Source organism: Pseudophryne corroboree, chromosome 10 (genome assembly GCF_028390025.1).
Source record: "Pseudophryne corroboree isolate aPseCor3 chromosome 10, aPseCor3.hap2, whole genome shotgun sequence".
In the NCBI taxonomy this organism is placed as follows: domain Eukaryota; kingdom Metazoa; phylum Chordata; class Amphibia; order Anura; family Myobatrachidae; genus Pseudophryne; species Pseudophryne corroboree.
Genome location: NC_086453.1, coordinates 114,933,117 through 114,951,951, shown reverse-complemented (window position 1 = coordinate 114,951,951; position 18,835 = coordinate 114,933,117). Strand labels below are relative to the sequence as shown.

Here is an 18,835-nt window from a genome sequence, read left to right as displayed (position 1 = left end):
AAGATACACTCCCAGAGGGCGGTGGCCTAGCGTGTACAATGCTGCTAAAAGCAGCTAGCGAGCGAACAACTCGGAATGACCCCCATAGTTCCAGAATGCTGAGCGGTAGTTTGGCTTCCAGACTAGACCGCCTTCCCAGGAAGGTGTCCCCTGAGGTGACTGCACCTCAGCCTCGGAGGCTTGCTGGATCTCAAACCTGCGGCCCTCCAGAAGGTGAGGTAAATTGGAGCCACCAGAGGAGCGAAATCCTGGCCCTTGGTGACAGACGTGTTCTCTGTTGCACGTGTCCAGGAAATCCAGGTGGAAGGCCCGAGTATGAAGCCTACCATACTGGAGTACCTTGTAAGAGGCCACCATCTTTCCCAGGAGGTGAAAGCATTGATGAACCGACACCCAGGCTGGCTACAGGACATTCCGGACCATTGTTTGTATCACCAACGTAGAAGATATACCCTCTGCACGTCCACGCCGAGGGTCAGTCCCCGAAAGGACGACCTCTTGGTTGGTTCCAAAAGTGATTTTTGACAGAATCAGAATCCCACCGCGGACTCCGAGTAGGCGGATCGCGAGAACAAAGGTCTGCAACATTTCCACCTTGGACGATACCCTTGACAGTAGATCGTCCAGATGCAGAATCATGTTCACCCCCTGCTTGCGGAGGAGAACCAGCACCTCTGCCAAATCCTTGGTGAACACCTTTGGTATTATGGAGAGGCCAAAAGGCATAGCCTGGAATAGGCAATGACTGTCCCATAGTGCGAATCGGAGATAAGCCTGATGTGGCGGCCACATTGGAATGAGGAGGTACGCATCCTTGATATCCAGGAATACCAGGAATTCCCTCTCATCCAGAGCTGATACCACCGTCCGTAGAGACACCCGTTTGAACAGGAACTCCCTCAGGAAGGGGTTCAGTGATTCCAGGTTCAAATGGGTCAGACCGAACCATCCGGTTGCGGTACCACGAAAAGGTTCGAATAGTAACCTTCGTTATACAAAGAAGGTGGAAAAGGCACAAATACCTGTGACTCCACCAACTTCTGGACTGTCTCTTGCAGGACAGTCCTGCCTGCCAGCAGAGCTGGCCAGCCTGATTTTGAAAAATCGGTGAGGAGGGAGATGAAATTCCAGCCTGTACCCCTGGGACATTGCACTCAGGGATCCAGGCCGGACGACACCCAGACATGACTGAAACTTCTGAGCTGCGCTCCCACCGGCCCCACCACCGGGTCGTGCAGTCCACCATCATGTGGAGGACCTTGGAGCACCTGAAACAGGCACCTGGTCCTGGGAACCTGCAGTAGCCGGTTTCTTGGACTTGGGCCTACCTCCCCGAAAGGAGGCGTTGGATGGCCAGGCTTCTCTGCTTGGCAGCCTCACAGGGCTGTGATGCAGTTGAAGAAAAAAGGTTTCTTCGGAGCAGGCGTAGCTGAGGGAAGAAAGGGTGACTTACCCGCTGCAGACGTGGAGAACCACCTATCTAGTGCTTCCCCAAACAGAGCCTGACCTGTGAAGGGTAGGGTCTCCACACTTCTCCTGGATTCCGCGTCGGCAGACCACTGACGTAGCCACAGTCCACGACGAGCTGAGACCGACATGGAAGAGATTCCTGCAGCCATGGAACCCAGGTCTTTCATGGATTCAGTCAGAAACCCAGCTGAACCCTGAATGTGACGCAAAAACAATTCAACATAATTTTTGTCCATTTTATCCAAATCCTCAAGTAACGTGAGCACTTTACTATAGACTAGGCAATACATGCACTGGCAATAGTGGGACTTTACATTGCCCCTGAAGCCGTGCACACTGATCTGAGCATATTATAACGTTTACGGTCAGCCGGCTTCAACACTGGACGGGTTTCCCACTCTGTCCTATCGTCCACCGGGAAAGGAAAAGCCACCTGGATCCTCCTAGGGATCTGGAAAATTTCACAGGATTAAGCCATGCTTTTTCAAATAAAGCATTTAATCCCTTTGACGCAGGGAAGGTTAGCGAGCCTCCCTTATCAGCGAAGGGAGCCTCCTCAACCTGCTAGGTGTTGTATCAGAATTATTCAACACATCTCTAATAGCCTCTACCATTAACAGCACTTGTGCAAGAGATGCCGCCCCCCCAAACATATCCCTATCACCGTCTGCAGTGTCAGAATCGGTATCCATGTCATCTTGCATAACCGGCGCAAGAACACATGTTTGGGAACATATAGTGGGGGGCCATGAGGCGACAGAACTGGGCCAGACTGCCATAGAGTCCTGTAAAGCCTGAGGTGCAAATCCTACCTGTGCAGCTCTATTATAATTCTGATAAATCACAGATTCGATAGAGGAAAATACTCAGGTTCCCTTGCTGTTAACTGTGATAAACCAGTGCTATCCTGATTACATGGAATGGGATCATCCTGAGAGAATAAATCCTCCGCAGCATATGACACAGTGTCCCTGGACATAGCTAAAGGTGACCATAAACATTCCACACACACACACAGGGGATTACAGACAGAGTTTCACCCCCAAGAATGGCAAGAGAAACACAGAGATTGGAGCCAACCCACACACAGCGCTTTTATCTAAAGGGAGACCCCTTATCAGCGCTGACTGTGCACCTTAATAGGATACACAGTCGTTTTGCAGCCTCTCCCCTCCCCTTCTACAACCCCCTGGTACCGTGAGAGATAGCTGGAGTTGCTGTGGAGGGACCTGCTTCTCCTGATCAGCACTGTGCAGGCAGGAAAATGGCGCTGAACGCTGCTGGGTCCGCTCTGAGGAGAAGCTCCGCCCCCGAAATGGCGCTGTCTTCCTGCTCACCATGGATTATACTGTCCTGAAGATTTATTGCTGGCTGAGATCCACGGACCCCGACAGGCTTTTGGACCAGTGTAGGGGGTAAGCGCTGGCCCAGGGCGCCCCTTTACAGCGCTGCACCATGTACCGCTGCGCTCCCATCCCCGCTGCCACCATCTTCACACCGGCCCCCTGCTTGCTAGGGGGGTTGGTGACTTACTCACCACAATCTTCAGCTCTGTAAGGGGGTGGCGGCATGCTGCCGGGGCGAGCGATCCCCTGTGGCGGGGAGCGATCTATCCCCTCAGGAGCTCAGTGTCCTGTCAGCGGAGTAAGTGGCTCAGACCCCGCAGGGCGGACACTACTCCCCCCTTAGTCCCACGCTGCAGGGAGGCTGTTGCCAGCAGCCTCCCTGTAATAAAAAAGAAAGGTAAAAAATACCGTGGGGTATTCGGGCGCTGTGAGATGAGGAGCTCAGCTAAGCGGCAGCCAATGTTTAAGAGGGAAGTCACTCCCAATATATACAATTACAAAAAAGAGAAGGAGGCTGCGCTTTGAGAGGAAATGAACAATATCCACTATAATGTGTAAAATTAATAACAATTTATTAAAAACACTACCTACTTAAAAAAACAGTATTAATATGTGCAGTTATATTATACCATATGCATGCTTTGAAAATGTAAATTTTTACCCAAAATGTTAATTCCGGACATGTGTCATATGAGCTCTGGAGGATCCGTTCCAAATATTGCCCATGGATGGTATATATCCAGTGGTTTTCCACTATATGAGTCCCATTTAGATGGTACCAGGAGAGTCCTTTGTAATTTCCATAGACCGCTAGAGGGTTTTGGATGGAATAAATGTCCCAAAAGTTGTGGGTACCTCATGCAATGCGGTGGTTGGATGGTGCCTCTCTGGGACTCCTCTGGGTAGCTGGAAAATATTGTGGGCTGGTTCAGATCCAATTGGAGAGAGTCGTGCTCAGAGCATGCAGAAACCTGACGCGTTTCGCTGCGTATGCCTTGCAGCTTTAAAAAAAAAAAAAAAAAAAAAAGCTGCAAGGCATACGCAGCGAAACGCGTCAGGTTTCTGCATGCTCTGAGCACGACTCTCTCCAATTGGATCTGAACCAGCCCACAATATTTTCCAGCTACCCAGAGGAATCCCAGAGAGGCACCATCCAACCACCGCATTGCATGAGGTACCCACAACTTTTGGGACATTTATTCCATCCAAAACCCTCTAGCGGTCTATGGAAATTACAAAGGACTCTCCTGGTACCATCTAAATGGGACTCATATAGTGGAAAACCACTGGATATATACCATCCATGGGCAATATTTGGAACGGATCCTCCAGAGCTCATATGACACATGTCCGGAATTAACATTTTGGGTAAAAATTTAAATTTTCAAAGCATGCATATGGTATAATATAACTGCACATATTAATACTGTTTTTTTTAAGTAGGTAGTGTTTTTAATAAATTGTTATTAATTTTACACATTATAGTGGATATTGTTAATTTCCTCTCAAAGCGCAGCCTCCTTCTCTTTTTTGTCCCTGTAATAAAAACCCTAAAACAAAGTTTTACTAGAGAAGCTCTGGAGAGCTCCCGTAGCTGTGACTGGCTCCTCCGAGCACATTTTCTAAACTGAGTCTGGTAGAAGGAAAATAGAGGGAGGAGCCAGCCCACACTCTCAAACTCTTAAAGTGCCAATGGCTCCAGGTGGACCCGTCTATACCCCATGGTACTAATGTGGACCCCAGCATCCTCTAGGACGTAAGAGAAAGTTTGTTTTATATATTTTTAACACTTTCACACCAATTTCCTTCACTCTTCACATTACTTACACATGCAGCAGTAGCTGCTCCTACCCACTTAACTCTTTGTTTGTATCACTCTTGCGGTGCCCTGGGTTTGTCTGGCTGGGTGGCTTTGGGGCGCCCTGCCCCCCTGGACCTGAACCCCTATAGTTAGTTTTAGGGACTTACCCAATGAGAGGCTACCTTGGTGCGGTGGGTAAGCTCATAGCCCTGGTCAGGAATATGCTAAATGCCTCTGGTTATTACAGGTTGAGCTAGTGTGAGATAGTGCACCTGCTACTTTTTCCCTCTGTACACTGTATTAAGTCTCAAGCAGAGTAGCACCTCATTACCTAATTATGGTGTGCAAATTAGGGCCCCCTTCTCTCTTGTGAAACTGGTAAGCCTGATTTGAAAAATCTGTGAGGTGGGAGCTCTTGGAACTCCAGTCTGTAGCCCTGGGAAATAAGATCCATGACCCAGGGATCCTGGCACGAACTTGACCAGATCTGAGTGAAGAATCGTTGTCGTGCTCCCACCTGACAGCCTTCCAGGCTTTGCGGTCCACTGTTATGCTGAAGGCTTTGAGGAAGCAGAGCCTGAGCACTGTTCCTGAGCACCTACAGTTGCTGGTTTGCATGGTTTACCTCTTTCGCCACTGGAGGACGTAGAAGCACCTCTGGATTTGCCCTTGAACTTTGCCGTCCGAAAGGACGGCAACTTAGAAGCTGAATAAGTTTTTTCTTGGTTGGGAGGGCTGCGGAAGGAAGATACGTAAACTTAACCGCAGTAGCTTTGGAGATCCATTTGTCTAGTTCATCTCCAAACAAGGCCTCTCCCGTGAATGGTAGGCCTTCCACGCCTTTCCTGGAGTCCGCGTCAGCAGTCCATTGGCGTAGCCACAAGTCTCTGCGTGCCGACACTGCCATAGCATTGGTCCATGAGTTAAGCAAGCCTATCTCTTTTAAGGCCTCCACCATAAAGTTTGCAGAGTTCTGTATATGCTGCAGGAGTAAAACAACATCCCCTCCTAGGCAAGCAATCTAACCACTCAATTAGGTTACCTGACCATTTAGCAATGGCTTTTGTGATCCACGCACATGCAATAGTGGGTCTTTGGGCCACCCCAGCAGCTGTGTACAATGATTTGTGTGTAGTCTCAATTTTATGATCAGCCGTGTCTTTTAGGGAGGCTGCACCAGGGACAGGCAATACAATCTTTTAGTGAAGGCCTAGCAGCGCTGCAAGTATGGCAGTATGGGGCGGTATGGCGTACCGGTAAGAAATTCCCAGCCTGTATGCTGTACCGCCGGGCCGTCCACCATAATGCATCCCGCTGGCTTCGTTCTGTGGGCGGGTTGTACTAACCTCCCTCGCCGCGTTATTTGGCTTTCCTCAGCGCTCTTTGTATTATCTTTGTGGCTACTGGTCACCGCTCTGCTGCCCGGCGCTACCCGTTGCTCCCCGTCTTCATTATCCTCTCTACCATCCGCATCATCACCGCCGTGCCCACTGATTCCTCCGCTCTCCGTAGAGCTTGCTCAGCGCTGTGCTCCCCCTGTCAGCTGCCTGCCAGGAAGCTGTGACACGTACGCATGCGCAGCTGACAGGGGGAGCGCAGCGCTGAGTAACCTCTACGGAGAGCGGAGGAATCAGTGGCCGCGGCGGTGATGATGCAGATGGCAGAAAGGAGAATGAAGTAGGGGAGCAACGGCTAGCGCCGGGCAGTGGAGCGGTGACCAGTAGCCGCGAAGAAAATACAAAGAGCGATAAGAAAAGCCAACTAATACAGAGGGGTAGGTTAGTACATCCCGCCCTGTATGAGGGGAGGAGAGTGCAGCGCAGCACCTCTTCTGCCCCTCAATTCTCTTTGATGCCCGGTCTCACTGTCCAGCAGCGAGGTCAATCTTAATAAGGCACTGGTCTGCTAGCCAATCAGAGCTCGCGGACCAGCAGCCGCTGCTCCTGATTGGCTGCCAGTCCTCGAGCTCTGATTGGCTAACGAACTGGTGCCTCATTTCAGATTGACCTCACCGCCGCAGGAGAGTGAGACTGGGCATCAAAGAGAATTGAGGGGCAGGAGAGGTGCTGCGCTGCACTCTCCTCTCCTCACACAGAAGAAACACAGCCAGCGGTAAGGGGTGAGCGCACAGTGGGGCAATGTAGATCTGGCACTGTGGGGGCAATGTAGATCTGGTACTGTGGGGCAATGTAGATCTGGCACAGAGCCAGCGGTATGGGGTGAGCACACAGTGGGGCATTTTATATCTGGCACTGTGGGGGCATTGTATATCTGGCACAGTGGGTCATATGTGTATCTGGCCCCCCATATGTGTATCACGCATTTTTTCTACTTGCATCACTGAGGCCTAGAGACTGATGCATCCACTATTGGCGGATTTTCCCATTATTGTTTCCTGTCTTCCAAAGGAAAATGAAAAGATGAGCGCATCCTTTTAGGGATTTGAAATTTCTTATCAGGATTAACCCATGGTTCTTCAAACAGGGTATTCAATTCCTTTGACGCAGGAAAGTGACTGATGACTTCTTTTTTTACATGGTACCGCTGAGGTAATTTGGAGTCACACTGGAGAAGTTTTGCATCCATGTCAGTCAGCGTCTGTGTCCACTGCAGAGGGAAAATGGCGCTGGTGAGCTGCTGGATCCTCTCATAGTGAAGCCCCAACCCTTCAATGGCGTGCGGTCTTCCCACTCCCATAGGATAGGGTTTGGTTGTAGCTAAATGTACACTGCTTAGAGCAGGCATGTCCAAACTGCGGCCCTCCAGCTGTTGAAAAACTACACATCCCAGCATGCCCTGACACAGCTTTAGCATTCTCTGACAGTAAAACTGTGTCAGGGCATGCTGGGATATGTAGTTTCACAACAGCTGGAGGGCCGCAGTTTGGACATGCCTAGCTTAGAGTATCAGAGCTGCATTGGAGGAGTCTGTATACTGCTTTCCCACGTAGAGGAGAAGGGGAACAAAAAGAGGTAGATTTTTGTGACCTGTATATTGCTGGAGAGAAATGTCTTAAGCTGGGGAACTACAGGTACAGGTACCAGCCAGGGAAGGGCCAGGTGGCAAGTGCATGTGTAAGGTGCAAAGCATTTATGGGAACTGTGCTTTAAGACTGTGCTGTTGAAGAGCTGATGGGAGAGGAGAAGCTTGTTGTTGCAACCATATTCGGTTAATAAGAGGTCTGGTGCCCAAATAATTTCATCAGGAACTGTGTATCCCTGTTTTCAGAAAATACTGTTATAAAGCCTTCATGGGTAGGGTCCACCTTCTCAGTTACAGTATTGCCCACAACCAGAGCCGTAATTAAACATTTTGGTACCCTGTGCCAGAAAGAGAATTGGTGCCCCCCATATTTGAAATAGGGATAGCGCAAGCTGAAGGAACACAACAAAAATAAAGGGGCATGCCTTTGCTGGGGTAGGGCGTGCCAACATAGTAGTATCGATTCACATTACACTGTACAGTAGTGTATCTTCAAAAAGACATCTGGGTGCACCCAGATGGCAGCAAATACAAACCCAACACAAGTCACCAAACTTTATAATAAAAAAATACAAAATAAAAATAGACTGGGTTAGTGAATCTTGCGCTGCTCTTGTCAGTCTTTATCTTGACTCTATGAAGAGGTCAAGAGGTCTTCTTTATGAAGCCTTTTATGTGATGATGAATCCTCAATGTTTTTATATAAAAATAAAAAGCACATCAATTAAAATACAGTCTGAATATACACAATAGTCTCATGTGTCTATATCCCAGATTGTATACATGTTCTTTTCACCCACATATATGCATAGGGAAAATCAGGACGCTCACTTCTGTGTTTACATGCAGAAAGTAGGGTGAACTCACATAAAGGTATCTTTTAAATAGTCCCTCTTTTTCGAAACCACCTCAGTGAATAGGTATGACAGGATTTGCTTAACTTATGCTTACATAAAACCAGCGCTTAGCATTCATATCATTGTTTCTTTACAACTTTCGATATGCAAAAGAAACAAAAAAACTCATTTGCCAAAAAGCACCTGAAGGACTCTTAGACCATGAGAAGCAAAATACTCTGGTCTGATGACACAAAGCGGGTAATTCAGATCTGATCGCTGGGCTGCGATTTTTGCTGCCCTGCGATCAGATAGTTGCGGCCTACTGGGGGAGGGAAAAAGCCTGTGCAAGTGTGCATTCACTTCTTTTGCATAGCTGCACAAAAATCAGTTTGTGCTGTCTCCGCGCAGCCCAGGACTTACTTAACCGCTGCGATGTAATCCTGCTGATCGGGGCCGGAGCTGACGTCAGACACCCTCCCTGAAAACGCCTAAGCCCGTCTGCATTTTTCTTGACACTCCTGGAAAACGGTCAGTTGCCACCCACATATGCCCTCTTCCTGTCAAACTCCTTGCAAATGCCTGTGCGTTCGGATTTTTCGCACCGTCCTGTCACTAGGCGCTAATGCCTGTTGGTGTTGTGTGCGCGCGCTGGCGCATAGCGGTGCATACACATGCACAGTTCAGATTGGATCGAAAACGAACAGCAGAGATCAGATCTGAATTACCCCCAAAGATTGAACTCTGGCGTGAATGCCAGGCGTCATGTTTGGAGGAAACCAGGCACCGCTCATCACCAGGCCAATACCATCCCTACAGTGAAGCATGATGGTGGCAGCATCATGCTTTGGGGTTGTTTTTTAGTGGCAGGAACTGGGAGACTAGTCAGGATAGAGGGAAAGATTACTGCAGCAACGTACAGAGACATCCTGGATGAAAACCTGCTCCAGAGTGCTCTTTACGCCAGACTGGGGCGACAATTCATTTTTCTGCAGGACAACGACCCTAAACACACAGCCAAGATATCAAAGGAGTGGCTTCAGGACAACTCTGTGAATGTTGTTGAGTGGCCCAGTCAGGGCCCATATTTGAATCCGATTGAACATCTCTGGAGAGATGTGAAATGGCTGTGCACCGACGCTTCCGATTCAGCCAGATGGAGCTTGAGAGGTGTTGCAAAGAGGAATGAGCGAAATTGCCCAAAGATAGGTGTGCCAAGCTTGTGGCATCATATTCAAAAACACTTAAGGCTGTAATTGCTGCCAAAGGTGCATCAACAAAGTATTCAGCAAAGGCTGTGAATACATATGTACATGTGATTTCTTAGTTTTTATTTTAAATAAATTTGCAAAAATCTCAAACACTTTTTTCACGTTGTCATTATAGGGTATTGTGTGTTGAATTTTGAGGGAAAAAACTAATTTATTCTATTGTGGAATAAGGCTGTAACATAACAAAATGTGGAAAAAGTGAAGCGCTGTGAATACTTTCCGGATGCACTGTATGTGGGTGAAAAGGAAATGTATACATTCTGGCATATATATACTTGAGAATATTGTGTATATTCAGACTGTATTTTAATTGATGTTTTTTATTTTTAAATAAAAATATCTGAGGATTCATCATCACATAAAAGGCTTCATAAGGAAGACCTTGTGAACTCTCCATAGAGTCAAGATAAAGATTGGCACAAGAGCGGCACAAGATTCACTAACCCCGTAGTGTATTTTATTCTTATTACACCATACAGTAGTGACCATTATTCACATTACGCCGTACAGTACATAGTTACATAGTCAGTGAGGTTGAAGAGGAAAACCGCCCATCGGGTTCAACCTGTATTCTGTGTTAATCTGTTCATATTATAATGTGCCTGCTGAAGTAATGGCTTAGTACCAATTGACGACAATGATTCTTACCACTCCCAGATAATTTAATGTCAATATGTTAAATGCTATAGCCCTGGATACATTTTCCAGTTAGGAATTTGTCCAATCCGCTTTTAAATACATTTACAGAGTCTGCCATTATTACCTTCTCCGGCAGGGAGTTCCAAATCTTTATTGCCCTTACCGTGAAGGACCCTTTCCTAAGTTGTGTACGGAATTTCCTCTCGTCTAGCCTAAGCGAGTGCCCATGCGTCCTATACAGTGTTGTTTTAATAAACAAAGCCGCTGCTAGCTCCTTGTAATGACCCTTTACATATTTGAAGATATTAATAATGTCTCCTCTTAGACGCCTCTTTTCTAGTGTATACATATTTAACCTAGCAGGCCTTTCCTCATACTCCAGAGACTCTAACCCTTTAATCAGTTTAGTAGCTCTTTTTTGAACTCTTTCAAGTTCCCCGATATCTTTTTTTAGAATATGGTGCCTAGAACTGAACATAATATTACAGGTGCGGACATACCAATGATTTGTACAGTGGCAGGAATACATCCTCGTCCCTTGTCTCTATGCCCCGTTTAATGCACACAAGCACTTTACTTGCCTTATTTGCTGCACTTTGACTTTGTGTACTGTTATTAAGCCTATTATCTATGAGCACCCCCAAATCTTTTTCCACCATAGTTAACTCTATATTTTTCCCATCTAGAATGTATGATGCATGTGTTTTTGTTTGCTTGTTTGTTTGTTTGTTTGTTTGTTTTTTATGTCCAAAAATGCATAACTTTGCATTTTTCAATATTAAACCTCATTCTCCATTTAGACGACCAGGTTTCCAGTTTAACTAAGTAATTCTGTAGAGACTCCACATCGCCTTCTGAATTAATTACCTTACACAGTTTAGTATCATCTGCAAAGATTGACACTGTACTTTCCAAGCCTATTCCTAGATCATTGATAAATATAATGAACAGCAGTGGGCCAAGAATGGACCCTTGTGGTATTCCGCTGACTACTGGTGCCCAACTGGAGAAAATCCGATTGACCGCTATTTCTCGTTGCACTCTGTTATCAGCCAGTTTCTTATCCATGTACAAATAGTATATCCTAGACCAGTGTTTCCCAACCTCGGTCCTCAAGGCACACCAACAGTGCAGGTTTTAGTGATATCCAGGCTTTAACACAGGTGACAATTAGTAGCTCAGTTATTTTGATTTTACCATCTGTGCTGCAGCCTGGATATGGAATGCCTGTCCTAGTCCAAGTTTCCTTAATTTGTTGGTCAGTTTCAAATGAGGCACTGTATCGAAGGCTTTTGCAAAATCTAATAAAGTCCACTGCTTTTCCATGGTCAAGATTCTTAGATAAGGAGGAAACACTTACACTGACTGGAAGATCCACGGAGTTACCAGTGCGTCCACCACCACTACTTGTGTGTCTCTCGACCTGGAACAGTACCAGCGAAGCTTCTTGTTGAGGCGGGAGGCCATCATGTCTATTTGACGTACGCCCCAAAGACTTGTCACCTCTGCGAACACCTTGGGGTGGAGTCCTCACTCTCCTGGATAGAGGTTGTGTCTGTTGAGGAAGTCCGCTTCCCAGTTGTCCACTCCCGGAATGAAGATTGCTGATAACGCCATTGCGTACTTTTCTGACCAGAGGAGAAACTTTGTTGCCTCTGCCATTGCAGCTCTGCTCTTCGTTCCGCCCTACTGGTTTATGTAGGCCACAGTCGTTACATTGTCCGACTGCACCTGAATGGTCTGATCTTTTAGAAGATGTGCCGCTTGTAGAAGACCTTTGTACACAGCTCTTAGTTCCAGAATGTTTATCGGAAGGATGGATTCCAGACTTGACCACCTTCCTTTGAAGTTTTCCCCGTGGGTGAATGCTCCCCAACCTCTGAGACTTGCATCCGCGATTAGAAGGATCCAATTCTGATTCCCGAACCTGCGGCCCCCGAGAAGGTGAGACATTTGCAGCCACCATAGGAACGAAATCCTGGCTTTCGGCGACAGACGATACGTCTGGTGCATGTGCAGGTGAGATCCCAACCACTTGTCCAGGAGATCCAGTTGGAAGGACCGTGCATGAAATCTTTTCCATACTGTAGAGCCTCGTAGGAGGCAACCATCTTCCCCAGAAGTCGAATGCACTGATGAACCGATATCCAGGCAGGCTTCAAGACATCCCGGACCATTGTTTGTATCACCAACGCTTTCTCCACTGGTAGAAATACCCTCTGCACTTCCGTGTCGAGGCTCATCCCTAGGAAAGACAATCTCCTTGTCGGCTCCAAATGTGACTTCGGAAGATTTAAGATCCATCCATGGTCCCTGAGCAGTCGAGATGTGAGAACAATAGACTGCAACAACTTCTCCCTGGATGATGCTTTTATCAGCAGGTCATCCAGATATGGAATTATGTTCACTCCCTGCTTGCAGAGCAGGAGCATCATCTCTGCCATTACCTTGGTGAACACCCTCGGTACCATGGGTAGGCGGAATGGCAGCGCCTGGAACTGATAGTGACAGTCCAACAGTGCAAATCTCAGATAAGCCTGGTGCGGTGGCCTAATTGGAATGTGAAGGTACGCATCCTTGATATCTAGAGATACCAGGAATTCCCCCTCCTCCAGACCTGAGATCACCGCTCTCAGAGATTCCATCTTGAACTTGAATTTCCTCAAATAGGGATTTAATGATTTGAGGTTCAATATTGGTCTGACCGAACCGGCCGGTTTCGGCACCACAAATAGGTTTGAGTAGTAACTTTTGTTTACCAGATGAGGTGGAACTGGAACAATTACATTTGCCTTTTCCAATTTTTGAACGGCTTCCTGCAAGACAACCCTTTCTGTCAGCAAAGCTGGTAAGCCTGATTTGAAGAATCTGTGAGGTGGAAGTTCTTGAAACTCCAGTCTGTACCCCTGGGATACAATATCTTGCACCCAGGGGTCCAGGCCTGAGGACACCCAGACCTGACTGAAATTCCGTAGACGAGCTCCCACCTGCCCGATATCCAGGCTGGGAGGTCCACCGTCATGCTGAGGATTTTAAGGAAATAGAATCCGGCTTCTGTTCTGGGAACCTGTCGGTGCAGGTTTTCTGGATTTTCCCCGACCACCTCTGAAGAAGGTGGAAGAGGCTTTGGACTTCTTAACCTTTGTGGTCCAAAAGGACAGCATTGTAGATGTAGAAAAAGACTTCTGCATCGTTGTGGCTGAGGGAAGAAAAGTTGACTTACCCGCAGTTGCCATGGAAATCCACGCATCCAAAGCTTCCCCAAATAGAGCCTGACCTGTGAAGGGTAGGTTCTCCACACTTCTCTTGGATTCCACGTCTGCAGACCATTGTCGCAGCCAGAGTCTCCTGCATGCTGAAACAGCCATGGAAGACGTCTATGCACTTAGATGACCAAGGTCCTTTATGGCCTCCACCATGAAACCTGCAGAATCCTGTATGTGATGTAAAAACATTTCAATGTCACTTCTATCCATAGTATCTAAATCCTCTAGTAATGTGCCTGACCACTTTGCTATGGCTTTAGAAATCCATGCACAAGCAATAGTGGGACAGCGCCATGTATGAAGCAGTGTATATGGATTTGAGCGTAGTCTGAATCTTGCGGTCTGCCGGTTCTTTCAAAACGGCAGACCCAGGGACAGGTAACACTACCTTTTTAGACAATCTAGATACTGAGGCGTCTACAATAGGGGGGGGGGGGTTTCCCACTTTTTTTTTTCTATCCTCTTCAGGAAAAGGAAAGGCAACAAGAACTCTCTTTGGGATCTGGAATTTTTTCTCCAGGTTTTTCCAGGATTTTTCAAATAATGCATTTAATTTCTTAGATGCAGGGAAGGTAAGGGAGGCTTTCTTTGAGCTGCACCCCCTTTGCAAGGGATGCCTCCCCCCTCAGTATATCTCAGTCACCGTCTCCCATGTCAGAGTCGGTATCCATGTCCCCCTGCATTATCTGGGCAAGAGCACGCTTTTGTGGGCATATACTAGGGGATTTTGATGAAGTAGTGGGAGTAGAACACGACAAAACCTCTACAGATTTTTTTCAAAACCTGTGATTCAGTCTCATAATGAGCTATCCTAGATGAAATCTGGGATATCATTCCCTTAATAGAAGCCACCCACTGGGGTTCAGATTCAGAAGGCTGAGACAGTATATTGCATTCCTGAGTACATGGAATAGACTTTTCTAAACGGACACACACAGGCGCACACACGCACACGTCAGGCACAGTTTCCCCCAAGTACAGTACCTTCAGAGAGACAGAGTTCAGGAGCCAGCACACACAGCGCCCCAGTAGGCAGTTATACAGTGTCGGACTGGGGCATTAAGGGCCCACCAGGGAATGCAGTGGTACCAGATAAATATTGACAATGCACTGTAGAGTCCTAGTCCTGTGCAGTATAAGGTAACATATGTATAATGTATAATTCAAGAACACCAACTGGAACCTGATCACTAGAGGGGGAGGAGGGCCCCCAGGCAGTGGGGCCCACCAGTGGTTTCCCCTATACTCCTCTGGGCCAGTCCGACCCTGCAGTTATATAGTAGCCTGGCGCTGACTGAGTAACCTTAATAGACTACCCAGTTTATAATGGGATTAAAACACTCTCCCCCACCTTCTAAAATCCCCTGGTACCGCACAGGGTGATCCAGTCTGAAGATCGAAAGTGCCTAGGTCGACAATGTTTAGGTTAACAGTCACTAGGTCGATAGGGTTTGAAGGTCGACGTGTTTTTACATTTTTTTTTTTTTTAACTTTTTCTTACTTAACGGTCTAAGTGGACTATGATTGGAACAGTAAACTGGCGAGTGAAGCAAGCCATGCGAGGGGACACGGTGCACTAATTGGGCTTCTCGGTCACTATACGGAAAAAACTACACCAAAAAAACATGAAAAACTCATGTCGACCTAGAAACCCTGTCGACCGTCGAACCCTGTCAACCTACAGTGGTCGACCTAGACACTGTCGATCGCACAGGATAGCTGGAGTTCTGTGGAGGGTCAGCGCTCCCTGTCAGCGTCTCTGTGTGTGATCTGCAGGGAGAAAATGGCGCTGGTGAGTGCTGGGTCCGCTTTGAGGAGAAGCTAGCAGCCAGCAGCCTCCCTGTGCCTAACATCTTAAATAAAATAATAAAACCAGAAAAGCTCTAGGAGCTCCCCTAGCTGTGACCGGCTCCACCGGGCACATTTTCTAAACTGAGTCTGGTAGGAGGGGCATAGAGGGAGGAGCCAGCCCACACTCTTAAACTCTTAAAGTGCCCATGGCTCCCAAGGGACCCGTCTATACCCCATGGTACTAATGTGGACCCCAGCATCCTCTAGGACGTAAGAGAAATTACGTATATGTTCAGATATATGTGTCTTTAAAGATCTTCCAGTCCTACCAATGTAATGGAGGCCACATTCACACATAATTAAATATACTACATTTGTAGTGTGACGTGATGAAATCTTTGACCTCGTAACTTTTTATCATTTACTATAAAATTGGTGCTTTTAGAATTTTTAGACTAGATGGTTCTGCAGGCTATGCAAGTTCCACAACAATGGAACCCCTTTATCCTAACTGTTTGTTTCTAAATTACAGTATAAAAACAAAGTTGCCCAATAATTGTGGGCTGATGGACAAACGGCCAGTATTTACCTTGCATTGCAACATCATTTGAATCATTTTTGTTTTACTCCTAAGAATCAGGCTATCAACCTGCAGCTATCTGAATAGATAAAGCTTGATCTTTGCACCTGGGAACTGAGAGCAGGACAGAAGAAGATATAATACTATATAGTAGACTGGTGTGATCCTAACATCCCTACTGTAAGTTTCTAACTGCTTTGATAACCATAGTGTACTGTATATGTTAAAAGAAAATAATTATTTTTGATTGCTAGGATGGATAGTGGTTTTTAATTCAGAAATATTTATTTTATTGAAATTGTACATTTTATATACGTATGTGTGTTGTGTATATATATATATATATATATATATATATATATATATATATATAAAAAGTGTGGAAATATCAAATTAAGATTACAGTTGTAGTACTTTCCCAAACAAACTTTATTTTTTACTAATTTTAAAGATTTTCTGACACATTGATTTACATTGTTATCCCAAACAATCTCCTGTTTTGCTTTTTTAAATGCATTCCTATGTATTTGTGATGTAGAGGGAATCTTATCCTCCTTTTCTGCTCTTATGTTGTATGCATAAACAGTACAGTACCAGTTCTCTTTTTAGGAATGTTGTATTTAGTTTTTCTGCATGTAATGCCCCCTACAGACTCGTCGATCTGTTGCCGAGCTGCCTGACATCGAATACGGCAGATGGGCGACCCGGCGGTGGGGAGGACTCCCCCCGTCACCCGGCGTCATAGCAATGCATGCTAATATGAACGAGATTGTCCATATTGGCCTGCATGCAGAAGCAATGGGGCACCAACGATGAACGAGCGCGGGGCCTCGCATCGTTCATCGTTGGTGCCCAGGGCCGGCTCTACCATTAGGCAGCTTTAGGCGGCTGCCTAGGGGCGCCAGCTCCTAGAGGGCGCCACTGAATTCATCTAGCAAAAAACTGAAGGATGTGTTTGTATGCGGCTCCTTATACACTGCGCTGGCTGCTGCTGTGGGTCTAATCAAGTGCAGCTACCACTATCAGGCTGTACCACATAATGCCTGAGCGCTTCCTCTGTGCCGACATAAGTAACATCAAGTCATGTGAAGGCGCATAGGATGCGGATGTAACTATGGCTCCCGAGGGGTACCCCATGGCTGCTCCTCATAGCCCTGATGCACCTCCTGCAGGGGGGTTGCAGGTTAGGGGGCACCGGGTTGAAGCTGGGGGCACCGGGTTGAAGCTTTGCCTAGGGTGCATAGAGACCTTGCACCGGCCCTGTTGGTGCCTACACACAGCACAATATGAATGAGTTCTCGTTCATTAATGATGGATATTCTTAGAACCTGGATTATAATGGCAGAGTTTGGATAACTTTTTCCCAGTCCTTGGGAAACACTAACGGTGCATAATTTCCCTATCTCCTTGCTGGAGCAAGCAAACAGGTGTATTCATTTTTAAGTGACCTATTTGTAGATCCACAGGTGGTTTTAAGCATTTCAATTGTGATTCTGTGAGCAGACCTGGAGGTGCGTAAACTTAATCCCTCCCTCCCCCTCCCCCCCCCCTCTCTCTGCTGCCTAAACCTAATCCCCCCCTCCCCCCTCCGCAGCCTAAACCTAACCCCCACGCCCACCCCGAGCCACAGCCTAGATAACTGCTGGGCTTCAAGGCTGTCGGTATTTTGATGTCGGGATGTTGGTGTCTGCATTCTAAATAGTGTCGGAATTTCGGCATTGGCATTCTGACTGCTGGGATCCTGACTGGTGTTGTATACTGTATGAACAATAATACATTATAGATAAAATAGGGTATTGATTTATCGTTAACAATGTTCAAGGGAATTGAAGGGATGTAGTCAAGATCCCAGCGGTTGTGATCACGATTCAAACGCAGAATCCCGATGCTTACAATTGGAGATGAGTGGGTTTGGTTCTCAGAGAACCGAACCATACCAAACTTCACCATTCGAGTCATGTTCTGAGCCAGGCTCGGGTTTTCCCGCCTGACGCGGAAACCCAAACGAGGCAAAACGTCATCATCCCGCTGTCGGATTCTCGCGGGATTTGGATTCCATATAAGGAGCCTTGCGTCGCAGCCATTTTCACTCCAGTCTCGGAGAGTGTAGTGAGAGGACGTGTCTCCGTCCTCAGTGTCTGTGTGGGGGCGGGAAAGTGGGGTGGTGAGTCTTGTGCTGCTTAGTCCAGTCCAGTATAGTCAGTGTCTTATGCTGCATCAGTCCAGCCAGTCACAGTGTTGGTGTCCTCTGCTGCTATATGTCCCCAGGGCTGCTGGCTGCTGCCCTTGCATTTTTGCTGTGTTGTCTTGCATCAGACCAGGGATAATGTCTTGTGCAGCATCAGTCCAGTGACCAGTTACAGTGGTTGTGTCCTCTGCTGCCATATATCCAGTGTTACTGCCGTATAATTCCTGTGACATTGCCATATAATTCTCGGAATACTGGCGTATAATTCCTGTGATACTGGCGTATAATACCCGTGATACTGGTGTATAATTCCTGTGACATTGCCATATAATTCCTGTGATATTGCCATATAATTCTCGGAATACTGGCATATAATTCCTGTGATACTGCCATATAATTACCGTGATACTGGCATATAATTCCTGTGACATTTCTGTATAATTTTCGGAATACTGGCGTATAATTCCTATGACATACAGCAATATCACAGGAATTATACGCCAGTATTCCGAGAATTATACGGCAATATCACAGGAATTATATGGCAATATCTCAGGAATTATACGGCAATAATTCTCGAAATACTGGCGTATAATTCCTGTGATATTGCCGTATAATTCTCGGAATACTGGCATATAATTCCAGTGATACTGCCATATAAGTCC

General features: G+C 46.7%; 1 protein-coding gene across 2 annotated transcripts in view; it reads left to right on the top strand.

The window, feature by feature from the left end:
* The window catches only part of LOC134966190 (sulfotransferase 2B1-like), a 187,642-nt gene that overhangs the window by 8,982 nt on the left and 159,825 nt on the right, over nucleotides 1-18,835 (top strand). For both annotated transcript variants that reach the window (XM_063942751.1, XM_063942750.1), the window contains exon 2: nucleotides 16,037-16,162. The gene's annotated coding sequence lies outside the window, so the exon portion shown is untranslated. The remainder of the gene's footprint in view (nucleotides 1-16,036; nucleotides 16,163-18,835) is intronic.